Source organism: Heptranchias perlo, chromosome 24, assembly GCF_035084215.1.
Source record: "Heptranchias perlo isolate sHepPer1 chromosome 24, sHepPer1.hap1, whole genome shotgun sequence".
Classification (NCBI taxonomy): domain Eukaryota; kingdom Metazoa; phylum Chordata; class Chondrichthyes; order Hexanchiformes; family Hexanchidae; genus Heptranchias; species Heptranchias perlo.
Window position 1 is genome coordinate 20,556,996 of NC_090348.1, and position 11,691 is coordinate 20,568,686.

Consider the following 11,691-nt stretch of genomic DNA (forward strand, 5'->3'; position numbering starts at 1 on the left):
GCATAAGGTGATAATCCTTGAGGTACTCTGTGCAAAGTCACTTTCTTGTATTATACATTGCTGTTTATTATTATTTGAAAGCTGAAGCTAACTAGGTGCAGTTTTATTTAGGAAATGGTTCCACTTAGGGAATGGTAAGTCCTGGGAAGATGCTTCAGTTACAGTTTATCTCCTATTTTTCTAGGTCATTTTCACACCTCACGCACGTTTTTTTTTGGATGGAAGAAATTTAGCTTTATTAACTAAAATCATAGAATCATAGAAAATTTACGGCACAGAAGGAGGCCATTCGGCCCATCATGTCCGTGCCGGCCGAAAATGAGCCACCCAGCCTAATCCCACTTTCCAGCTCTTGGTCCGTAGCCTTGGTTACGACACTTCAGGTGCACATCCAGGTACTTTTTAAATGAGTTGAGGGTTTCTGCCTCTATCACCCTATCAGGCAGTGAGTTCCAGACCCCCATCACCCTCTGAGTGAAAACATTTTTTCTCAGCTCCCCTCTAATCCTTCTACCAATCACTTTAAATCTATGCCCCTGGTTATTGACCTCTCTGCTAAGGGAAATAGGTCCTTCCTATCCACTGTATCTAGGCCCCTCATAATTTTGTAATTAAATCACCCTCAGCCTCCTCTGTTCCAAAGAGAACAACCCAAGTCGATCCACTCTTTCCTCATAGCTAAAATTCTCCAGTACTGGCAACATCCTCGTAGATTTCCTCTGTACCCTCTCTAGTGCAATTATATCCTTACTGTTATGTGACCAGAATTGTACACAGTACTCAAGCTGTGGCCTGACCAGTGTTTTATACAGTTCCAGCATAACCTCCCTGCTCTTATATTCTATGCCTTGGCTAATAAAGGAAAGTATTCCATATGCCTTCTTAACCATCTTATCTACCTGTCCTGCTACCTTCAGGGATCTGTGGTCATGCACTCCAAGGTCCCTCACTTCCTCTGCACCTTTCAGTATCCTCCCATTTATTGTGTACTCCCTTGCCTTGTTTGCACCCCCCCCCCCAAATGCATTACCTCATGCTTCTCTGGATTGAATTCCATTTGCCACTTTTCTGCCAACCTGACCATTGATATCTTCCTGCAGTCTACAGCTTTCTTCCTCACTATCAACCATACAGCCAATTTTTGTATCATCTGCAAACTTCTTTATCATGCCCCCTACATTCAAGTCCAAATCATTAATATATATCACAAAAAGCATGGGACCTAATACTGAGCCCTGCGAAACCCCACAGGAAACAGCCTTCCAGTCATAAAAACATCTGTCAACCATTACCCTCTGCTTCCTGCCACTGAGCCAATTTTGGATTCAACTAGCCACTTTCCCTTGGATCCCATGGGCTTGTACTTTTTTGACCAGTCTGCCATGTGGGACCTTGTCAAAAGCCTTGCTAAAATCCATGTAAACTACATCAAATGCACTACCCTTTCCCTGTATCAAACTTGGACTGATTTCTCTCTCCTCACAACTATCAAGGATAACGTGTTTCTCTGGATTGTTAGGTTGCATAGCACACAGTATACATAGGAAGGAACATAGGAACAGAAATAGGCCATTCAGCCCCTCGAGCCTATTCACCGTTCAGTTAGATCTTGGCTGATCTGTACCTTAACTCCATTTACCTGCTCTTGTTCCATATCCCTTGATACCTTTACCCAACAAAAATCTTTTGATCTCCGTATTGAAAATTTCAATTGACCCAGTATCCACAGCCTTTTGGGGGACTGAGTTTCAGATTTCCTCTACCCTTTGTGTGATATAGTGCTTCCTGATTTCACTCCTAAATGGCCTGGCTCTAATTTTAAGACTATCCCATCTTGTTCTGGATTCCCGCACCAGAGGAAAAAGTTTCTCTGTACCTACCCTATCAAATCCCTTTATCATTTTAAATACCTTGATTAGATCATTTCTTAACCTTCTAAACTCAAGGGAATAAAAGAGAAGTTTATGCAACTTGTCCTCATTTTAACCCTTTAAGTTCTGATATCATTCTGGTGATTCTGTGCTGTACCCCTTCCAAGGCCAATATCTTTCCTGAGGTTCAGTGCCCAGAACTGAATGCAGTACTCCAGATAGGGTCTGACCAAGGCTCTGCACAACTGAAGCATCACTTCCTCATTTTTGTATTCCAATCCTCTTGCGATAAAGGCCAACATTCCATTCTTACTTTCGTTGTATCCCTTTGTTGCTTTTTATAGTCTCTGAATCTGCTGGGATAGCTTCCAGAATTGGAAACCTTGACCAATATTTTCCCCTTTTTCAGTCTAAGTCCAATTGAAGCTTTTCTGTTGCCTGGTTGAGACTAGCTAACTCATCACAGACTAGGATTTGAACCTGGGACCTTCCCAGTTTGTATGGTTCAGTGCCACACCAGTTGCCTGGAGTTTCTGCAGGGGCTCTCATGACCAGCTCCCATAATTTTGGTGAAACCATGGGAGAAACAGCATAAATGGCTAAAAACAATCATTTATGCTGTTACTTCAGGGTTTCCATCGATCTTCCACCAAAGTTAAAGTAGATGATTGGGAGAACTCCAGTGGAAATTTTACTCCAGTGCGTTTACCTAATGAGCTGTTGGTGGGTCTTTCAGAATCAATTTTAATCTAAATATTCTGCACAAAATATTGCTCACAAAGCTTCACATATCATTCTCCCTACCTGTGGAACACCCTCTGAGATAGTATCATGACTAGAACTTGTGTGTAGAAGTTCTAAATCCAGATTTAACCATTATCTGTTAAACCAGGGTCGCTTGAACTTGCACTAAGCTAAGGGAAACCTATGACTTGCCTGTTGTTAGCTCAGTATAATTTCTGTAAATCTTACTGTGCTTCTAACTCTCACTGCGATCAAACTTGCGATGCAGTTCTGCTTCCTGCTAACAGTGGTCTCTTGCAGCATTTTCTTACTGGGAACATTTAACTACACCCAGAACCTGTGACAACTCTACAACAGTGTAAAAGCACTGCTATGATGATGTGTTGGTGTAACGATTCCATGGTGTCTCGAAGGAGCCAGTGGTGTAGAAATTCACAGCTTTAGAGAAAGGTGATGATTAGTAGAGGTGATTCCAGGTCAGTATTTAACAAATGACAGATGTCAGTCAGAATATCTCTGTTGAGATTAAACTAATGTATACTCTACTCTACCACTACCAACTAGTTAATTCTTGCCTCTAAATCCTCCGAACTGGATAAGCTCGTTTTCTCCTTCCTCTGCTCTCCCACTGTTGCTGTTAAAGCATAATGATCAGTGCAAGCGCCACAGTCAGATAGGCATTGCTAAGCTAAGGCAGCTGAAGGCTTGGTTGTGTGGCAGTGTTATTTCAGTCAGGAACTTAGTCTATCTGGAATACAAGGGAGTTCAACACAGAAAAGATCAGGTTGATTTAATCCTTAAAGTGTGACAGGAACTAAGAATTCCAAGCTCCCTGGCTGCTCATTTTTAAAAGATTTTAGTTTATACACTGAGGCTTATTACTAATGCTTTGTCACAAGGATTTCTACAAATGGATCCCCATTTTGCCAGGCGCACAGAAAAAGTAGACTTTAGGCTTTAGGCTCTGTGCCCTGCGCCGCTTTCATTGAAGGATCAGAGCGGGACATGCAGTAAATAACAGAGGACTCAAGGTAAGTCTCTTTATCCTTTTGGGGACAGATTTTTGGAAAGCAACCAGAAGGTCACGATGCCAGCAACCATTGGATTTGGTACATTTCTGCCCCCAATTTCCAAGTGCAGGGCCCAATAGAGGGCAGGCCTACACCAGGGACCAGTCCGGGGTAGGATAATGGCTGAACCCAGAGGTACAGGCAGGTTCAAGTCACTGAAGGTCTCTGCCTGCCTGGTGCCCAGACATGGGAGACAGGAAAGTTGGTCCTGTTGTGTGTTGAAAGAACTAGCACTCCTAGATTTCTTTCAACTTCATCCTTAGCCATTTCAACATCATTCATGGAGTACTTATGTCACCCATCTTTTTCTTCTATGTGCAGTATTTTAATTTGTCCATGTTAAATTTCATTTGCTCACTTATATATTTTGAAGGTCCAAACTGCCTCTTCTCGTTTGGTATCATCTCCAAATTTCACCAATTTGCATTGCACTTTGAAACCCAAGTTGTTAATATTAATTGGAAACAGCGGCAGTGCTAACAACAATCCCTGGAGCTCCCCAATTAGCATGTCTCACATCCAGACAGAACTCTTCTAACGAGTACCTGCTGTTTCCTACCCTTGAGGTAATTCCTTGTCCATGAATCTCAACCACTTTAAAGTTAAATAGTAGCCTTTCATGCAGAACTATGTCAAATACTTTTTGGAATTCAAGGTACACCACATCAGAAGGATTTCAACAATCCATTTAAAATGTCACTTCCTCAAAACAATCAAGGAGACAGGATCATCTTCTGAATTCATGTTGGCTGTTTTTTTGGCTGGTGCTTATTGCTACATTCTTGGATCTTTCCTATCCTTCTTCCTCTCATTTGTTTGGCCTCCATACTACAGATCACTCATCATTGAGTCCCAATTCCCTTTGTCTTTGAGAGCATTTCCATTCACTTCGATATCAAGGTAAGCTTTCAGTAACATGTCCAAGATAATGAACAGAGTCATTATATGTATGTTAATCTAACCAGAATTCATTCTATGTTTTTTTAAAAATCCAATTTTTTTGTTGGGGGAAGATAGGTTACAAAAGCAAAGCTATATTCACAGATTATCTAATGGAGAACAACCTAAGATTGAACAATAGAACGCAGGCTGGCTAGCAGTTTCATTGGATATTTACGTCCACACATTCTAGAGCACAGACCAAAACTATTACAATTGTAAAATATAGCCAACTCCACAGAGCAGAAGAATTCAAAGCAGCAGCACATCTTGGCTTCCAAAAGATTTTTCACCAATGGCAGCATCAATGGGATGAGAAACTTTCGCCATTGCACCCTCGCTTCCAGACTCCTACCACTGGGTATATTCAGCCTGGGTTTTTGGCAACACTTCAATAACTGTCAGTATCTTTGAAGCTGTCTCAGATGAGATTATGATCATGTACAACATCGATTGATCCAACTGCATGGCCGAGAAATTTGACTCTCCCAAAATGGGCACAAAGTTGGCGGAGTAATGTCTCTGCGTGCTCGTCCGCACCGGCCTGAGGCCTGAGCCAAATTCAGCACCGGGCCTGATTTAGATACCGTCTCTGAGCTGCGGGCATGAAATGGGTGCCTCACTGCAATTCACCAGTCAGGGAGGGAGGGAGGGTAATCGTCCAGCTCTCACACAGAGCAGTGCAGGTCTGGGGGTGGGGGGGTTGGGAGGAGACAATCCCAGAGTGGGGGTCTTGCGAATATGCCAGGAGCAGGTCGGTGTTCTCTTGTAGGCCGGGGAGGAGCTCACTTACTTCTCACAGGTCGATTAAAATTAAAAATAAAAATTTCTTCTGTATTTTTTGAGCGGGCTCCAGTGGTTCCTTTAAGATCTGCTGGTTGGGCCACTCAACACCTAGTACAACTGGGTGGAACACTCATGGCACAAGCTCTGCCCATTTGTACCAGAATTTCAACTTGCATAGGATCCCAATTTGCATCTTTAAACAGCCTTACGCTTGTTTCAGGCGACCGGCTGCTTGCTCAATTACAGGCCTGCCTGAATATTGCATCAGGCGGGCTGTGGGCATCAAAAGGGCAACCGAGGTGCCCCCCACCCCGCAAAACGGGCCATCGTGAGTTGAATTTCTCTCCCATAAGTATTTTCAAATGGCACCACGAGCTGTAATTGGAAGGAACAGCATTTGCTCGTTTGAAGGTACGTTTACTTGCCATCTACAAATCCGGATATTCCTGCCTTCTGATATACCTGAGTGTCTGGAAAAAAAAAGCTAGTTCTGCACTAACTGTTCATGTGGAACATCCAGACTATCACTTTCATAGTGAATTCAAAAACAATACTTTGAGGGTGAGGAAATGTGTGGGCTTATAATTTATTGCTTTAATGCACAATAATCATCTTTTATTCTGTTTTACAGTTCCAAGAGAAAGGAAACACTCAAATGAATCCCAAGGCTTTTGCTATTTGGAAATGCGGAGATTTTATTGTACCTGAGTACTCAGTGGCTGCTTCTGCGCAAATGCACTTTAAAACAAGGAACATACGAAGAACCCAAGAAATAGTCTTCAAGTTTGCAAAACCTTTGAGCAGATCCTGCAACAGAAATATATCAGGCATTTTTAAATAATGAATATCTGGGAATAGATCATTTGCCTGGCCTTTGGTCAGGAAATGCAGAGATGTTGGCCCTGATATTTACTCAGAGCCGGGAAGAGAGTGGGGGAGGGGAGATTATCTGGCGGGAAAGCCGTAGGGGTTTCCCGCACGTCGTGACAATCTTGACATTAGGAAGTCTTTTTAATTTTTTCAACAGGTTTCGCGCCCGACAGTCAGCCAGATTGACAGGCTGGCTTCCTGTTGAGTGGGAAAGCAGCCGGGGAGCGATCGGGGTCTTCAGGATTTGGATTGGGGGGGTTCGGGGGGAGAGCAGGGTGTTTAGGGTTTGGATGGGGGGGGGGTCGGGAAGAGAGCAGGGTCTTTAGGGTTTGGATGGGGGGGTCGGGGAGAGAGCGGGGTCTGCAGGTTTGGATGGGGGGGTCGGGGAGAGAGCTGGGTCTGCAGGTTTGGATGGGGGGGGGGGGGCTGGGGGAAGGTGGACATTGTGGGGGGTAAAGTCGGACACCGTGGTGGGGAAGTCGAATAGCGTTGGGTGATTGTGGTGCATCAGACATCGTGGGCGTTGAGCAGTCAGAGATCGTGGGGGAGTTGAGCTGTCTGACATCGCAGGGTGTGTCAAGAGGTTAGCTTGGAGGAGGGCCGGGGGAAACACACCTCCTGGCCCACAAACAGTGATGTAAATGCACTTACCTCATTGCTCTGGCCCTTCTCACCACCTTTTACCTGCCTGAATTCCCATGGCCTGGAAAACCCAGCCTCTATGGGTTAAAAATTAAAATTTAGGTAAAATGGAGGCACAAAGCCTACTTAAAAGATTTCAGTGACCGACCCGTCTACTGAGCGCTAGTTGGTCGCCTGCCACCAACCTGCATCCATTATCCATTAAAACCCTGAAATGGACGTGTTGGAGCCAGGTTGAGGTCGGGTATGAAAAGTTTAAAATTTTTACCTCCCACCCGTCCTTGGTTAAAATTCCCCCCGTTGCTTATTATATTCAGAATGGAGACGCCAAGTTTTCTTTAAGTTCCTGCTGTCTGCATTCTCTCGCAGTTTCTTCTGATTGTCAGTGCTCCACGAGAATTTCCAAGATAACTTCGGGAAGCTGGATTTTACTGAAAATCTTGGGAGTCTGCATTAAATGAGCCAAGTTGACATTCTGGAAATGCTGAAAGTGGATCTAAACAGAGGAAGAAAATTGCTTTAAAACTTAGGATTAAAAAAAAATGGAATGCAACATGAAAAATTTGAGGACCAAGATCTAGTTGGAATAGCGGAGTAATAGAGAGCCTCATAATGATGCTGACAGTATGAAACTGCTGCATCATGTTATCATGTTTGGCATGTTACATTTTGGTGGAAAAGACCGCAATGTCCTATGTGTAGTGTTTGATGCAAACGGTGGCTACATGTAATATATTAATGTAATAAAGTATATAATCTAGACAAAAAGTATTATAAGAACATAAGAAACAGGAGCAGGAGTAGGCCAATCGGCCCCTCGAGCCTGCTCCGCCATTCAATAAGATCATGGCTGATCTGATCCTAATCTCAAATCTAAATTCATGTCCAATTTCCTGCCCGCTCCCCGTAACCCCTAATTCCCTTTACTTCTAGGAAACTGTCTATTTCTGTTTTAAATTTATCTAATGATGTAGCTTCCACAGCTTCCTGGGGCAGCAAATTCCACAGACCTACTACCCTCTGAGTGAAGAAGTTTCTCCTCATCTCAGTTTTGAAAGAGCAGCCCCTTATTCTAAGATTATGCCCCCTGGTTCTAGTTTCACCCATCCTTGGGAACATCCTTACCGCATCCACCCGATCAAGCCCCTTCACAATCTTATATGTTTCAATAAGATCGCCTCTCATTCTTCTGAACTCCAATGAGTAGAGTCCCAATCTACTCAACCTCTCCTCATATGTCCGTCCCCTCATCCCCGGGATTAACCGAGTGAACCTCCTTTGTATTGCCTCGAGAGCAAGTATGTCTTTTCTTAAGTATGGACACCAAAACTGTATGCAGTATTCCAGGTGCGGTCTCACCAATACCTTATATAACTGCAGCAATACCTCCTTGTTTTTATATTCTATCCCCCGAGCAATAAAAGCCAACATTCTGTTGGCCTTCTTGATCAACTGCACACTAACTTTTTGATTTTCTTGCACTAGGACCCTCAGATCCCTTTGTACTGCAGTACTTTCCAGTTTCTCGCCATTAAGATAATAACTTGCTCTCTGATTTTTCCTGCCAAAGTGCATAACCTCACATTTTCCAATATTGTATTGCATCTGCCAAATCTCCGCCCACTCACCCAGCCTGTCTGTGTCCCCTTGTAGGTTTTTTATGTCCTCCTCACTCTCTACTTTCCCTCCCATCTTTGTATCATCTGCAAACTTTGATATGTTACACTCGGTCCCCTCCTCCAAATCGTTAATATAGATTGTAAAGAGTTGGCGACCCAGCACCGACCCCTGCGGAACACCACTGGCTACTGGCCGCCAGTCCGAGAATGAACCATTTATCCCAACTCTCTGCTTCCTGTTAGATAACCAATCCTCCACCCATGCCAGAATATTACCCCCAATCCAGTGATTCTTTATCTTGAGCAATAATCTTTTATGTGGCACCTTGTCGAATGCCTTCTGGAAGTCTAAATACACTACGTCCACTGGTTCCCCTTTATCCACCCTGTACGTTATGTCCCCAAAGAACTCAAGCAAATTTGTCAGACATGACTTCCCCTTCGTAAAGCCATGCTGACTTTGTCCTATTAAATTATGTTTATCCAAATGTTCTGCTACTGTCTCCTTAATAATAGACTCCAAAATTTTACCCACCACAGATGTTAGGCTAACTGGTCTATAATTTCCAGCCTTCTGCTGACTACCCTTTTTAAATAAGGGTGTTACATTAGCAGTTTTCCAATCTGCCGGGACCTTTGCCGAGTCCAGAGAATTTTGGAAAATTATTACCAAAGCATCCACAATCCCTACTGCCACTTCCCTCAAGACCCTAGGATGTAAGCCATCAGGTCCAGGGGATTTATCCGCCTTGAGTCCCATTAATTTACTGAGTACCAATTCCTTAGTGATTTTAATCGTATTTAGCTCCTCCTCCCCCAGAGCCCCCTGTTTGTCCAGTGTTGGGATATTCTTAGTGTCCTCCACCGTAAAGACTGAAACAAAATATTTGTTCAGCATTTTTGCCATCTCCATGTTTCCCACCATTAATTTCCCAGTCTCATCCTCTAAGGGACCTACGTTTGCCTTAGCCACCCTTTTTCTTTTTATATAAGTAGATTTATCTAGTAGAAATTTATAACAAAAAACTGTTTGGATAAGACAAGTGAATTATGGATCTAAAGACGCTTTAATATTTTCTATGCCTATTTTTATTTCCTTATTTAAAGAATAAGGACATTTCTATTTACTTTTTCATATATTCATGCGTCTGTATCTGACATGAGAAACTGCATATTGTATTATGAATGAATAAAATTGTAGTTCAGTATATTTCATTAATTTTTTTTGCAAGGCACGTGCAATAACAGCTACTGTTCCTCAGTGAGGGTCAGGCATTTCACCATTTTATAGGACAAAATGAGACTGTTGATGCAGATTGATTAAATTTATTGTGATCATCTATAATTTTGGGTAACACTGAAACAGCATGTACATTGGAAACAAAAATCTAATTTGTCTTGTGCTTATATATCACTAACTGCAATGTTCTTAACCTTGATTTGCCTTGATAACCATTCCTGACTTGAGCAGTATCTAATGGATTATCTTTTTCCCTCTCTTCCTTCTTCACTTGTCAACAACCGTTTCCCTGGGGCTGTCAGCATAATGTTGAAAAACTGCAGCCCCACTGGGATCCCGTACATGTGCCCTGACATCGGAGTTTTCTAAGGAAGTTGATATTCATGTTATATTCCTGAAGCTGCAATTGTGGAAATATCACATTTCAGGAGACAATCACATTGCTCATCTAAAGCAGCTTTTCTGTAATGCATTCAGTGCTATGGTTTTACAGGTTATCATTTCTAAAGATATCCAATGAGTAGCACTCTGCTCGTCTCTGGTGACTAAAGTCAGTTCCAGCAAAAATATCTGTTTAGAATGTTTTTAAAATGTATATAGTTCCTCCTATTTTGAAGCCCTTCACACAGTATCTCCTCATTTGGAAGGTGAGCAACAGACTTAAATTCTGAAGCCAAGCTAATTGCATGATTCAGTTGAGAAGATATGCTTCCTGGAGACCAGATGGAGGGTGACATTTCATCTCTCAATAAGTCACAGCACGTTGGGAGGACAACTGCATGAGTTGTACGTATTCCTTTTATTTTATACTTTACCTGAATGCCGATGTGTTATGGTCTCTATTTTACCATGTCAATAACAAGTTGCTTAATTCTAATTTTATATATTGTATATAATTGTTATCAAAAGATTTTTTTTTAAAAAGGAGGAAATAAATTTCTGACTGAATAGGACATTTGTTTAAGCAAGATGACCTGCAACTCCACCATGATCTTTTTGATTGCTCTGTGTATGGTATTTAACAAGTTTAAACAGTGCAATCTTCAAATAGAACCTTTTTATTTGAAGAGTGAGCTGACTAAACTAATAGAATCCTGTCACGTTGCTACCAGTAACAGTATAGACTGTGCTAAGAAGTTGAAACTAAAAAGAAAATCCAAAACAAAAAAGGGAAATATGAAGTAGATTGATCAGCATCTGAAAAAAAGAAGACAGGTTAAAATTTCAGGTGGAGAACTTTTGTCCGAACAGTTCAATGAAGAGTCTTCACCCGCAATGTTAACCTGTCTTTTTTCAGATGATGATTTATTTCCACTATTTTCTGCTTTGATTTCTGTCCTAAGTTGTTACAGGAACTAATATCCTTTTACCTTTCCCAGCAGAATCACAATACATCTTTAACTGGAAATTATGCAGGTCCAAAAATTTTGCGGGGGTTCCATCAGTCTCTCACCATAACTCCAAAAGGAGATCAGCGGAACCACACTAAAACGGTGGAGTTTCCAACCTGTCTTGTGAGGGGAAGAACGTCTGCTCACTCTTTATAAGGCAAATAGAAAATCACTCCAAAATGTAATTTGCAAAGTTCATTTAAAGTGGTCACAAAGCTGGCACTACAGATTCTTAATAAAGTATTGCTAAAATATAGAAACTTACATAGAGTCAGATGTTTGTAGGCTCACTAACCACTCCAGAGACTTAAGTACACAACCGAGGCTGGCACTTCTGTGCAGTACTGAGGGAGTGTTGCACTGTCAGGTGCCATCTTTTGGATGAGATGTCTGCCCTCTCAGGTGGACATAAAAGATCCCACTGCACTATTCGAAAAAGAGAAGGGGAGTTCTCCTGGTGTCCTGGCCATCATTTATCCCTCAACCAACATGTAAAAAACCAGATGATCTTGTCATTTA

At 42.2% G+C, this 11,691-nt stretch overlaps 1 long non-coding RNA gene across 1 annotated transcript; it reads left to right on the forward strand.

The window, feature by feature from the left end:
- The first annotated feature begins 6,715 nt into the window (after positions 1-6,715).
- LOC137341616 (uncharacterized) lies at positions 6,716-11,432 on the forward strand. Its single transcript, XR_010967070.1, has 2 exons — positions 6,716-10,567; positions 11,164-11,432. It is a non-coding gene; the product is annotated as an uncharacterized lncRNA (long non-coding RNA).
- The last annotated feature ends 259 nt before the right edge of the window (positions 11,433-11,691 follow it).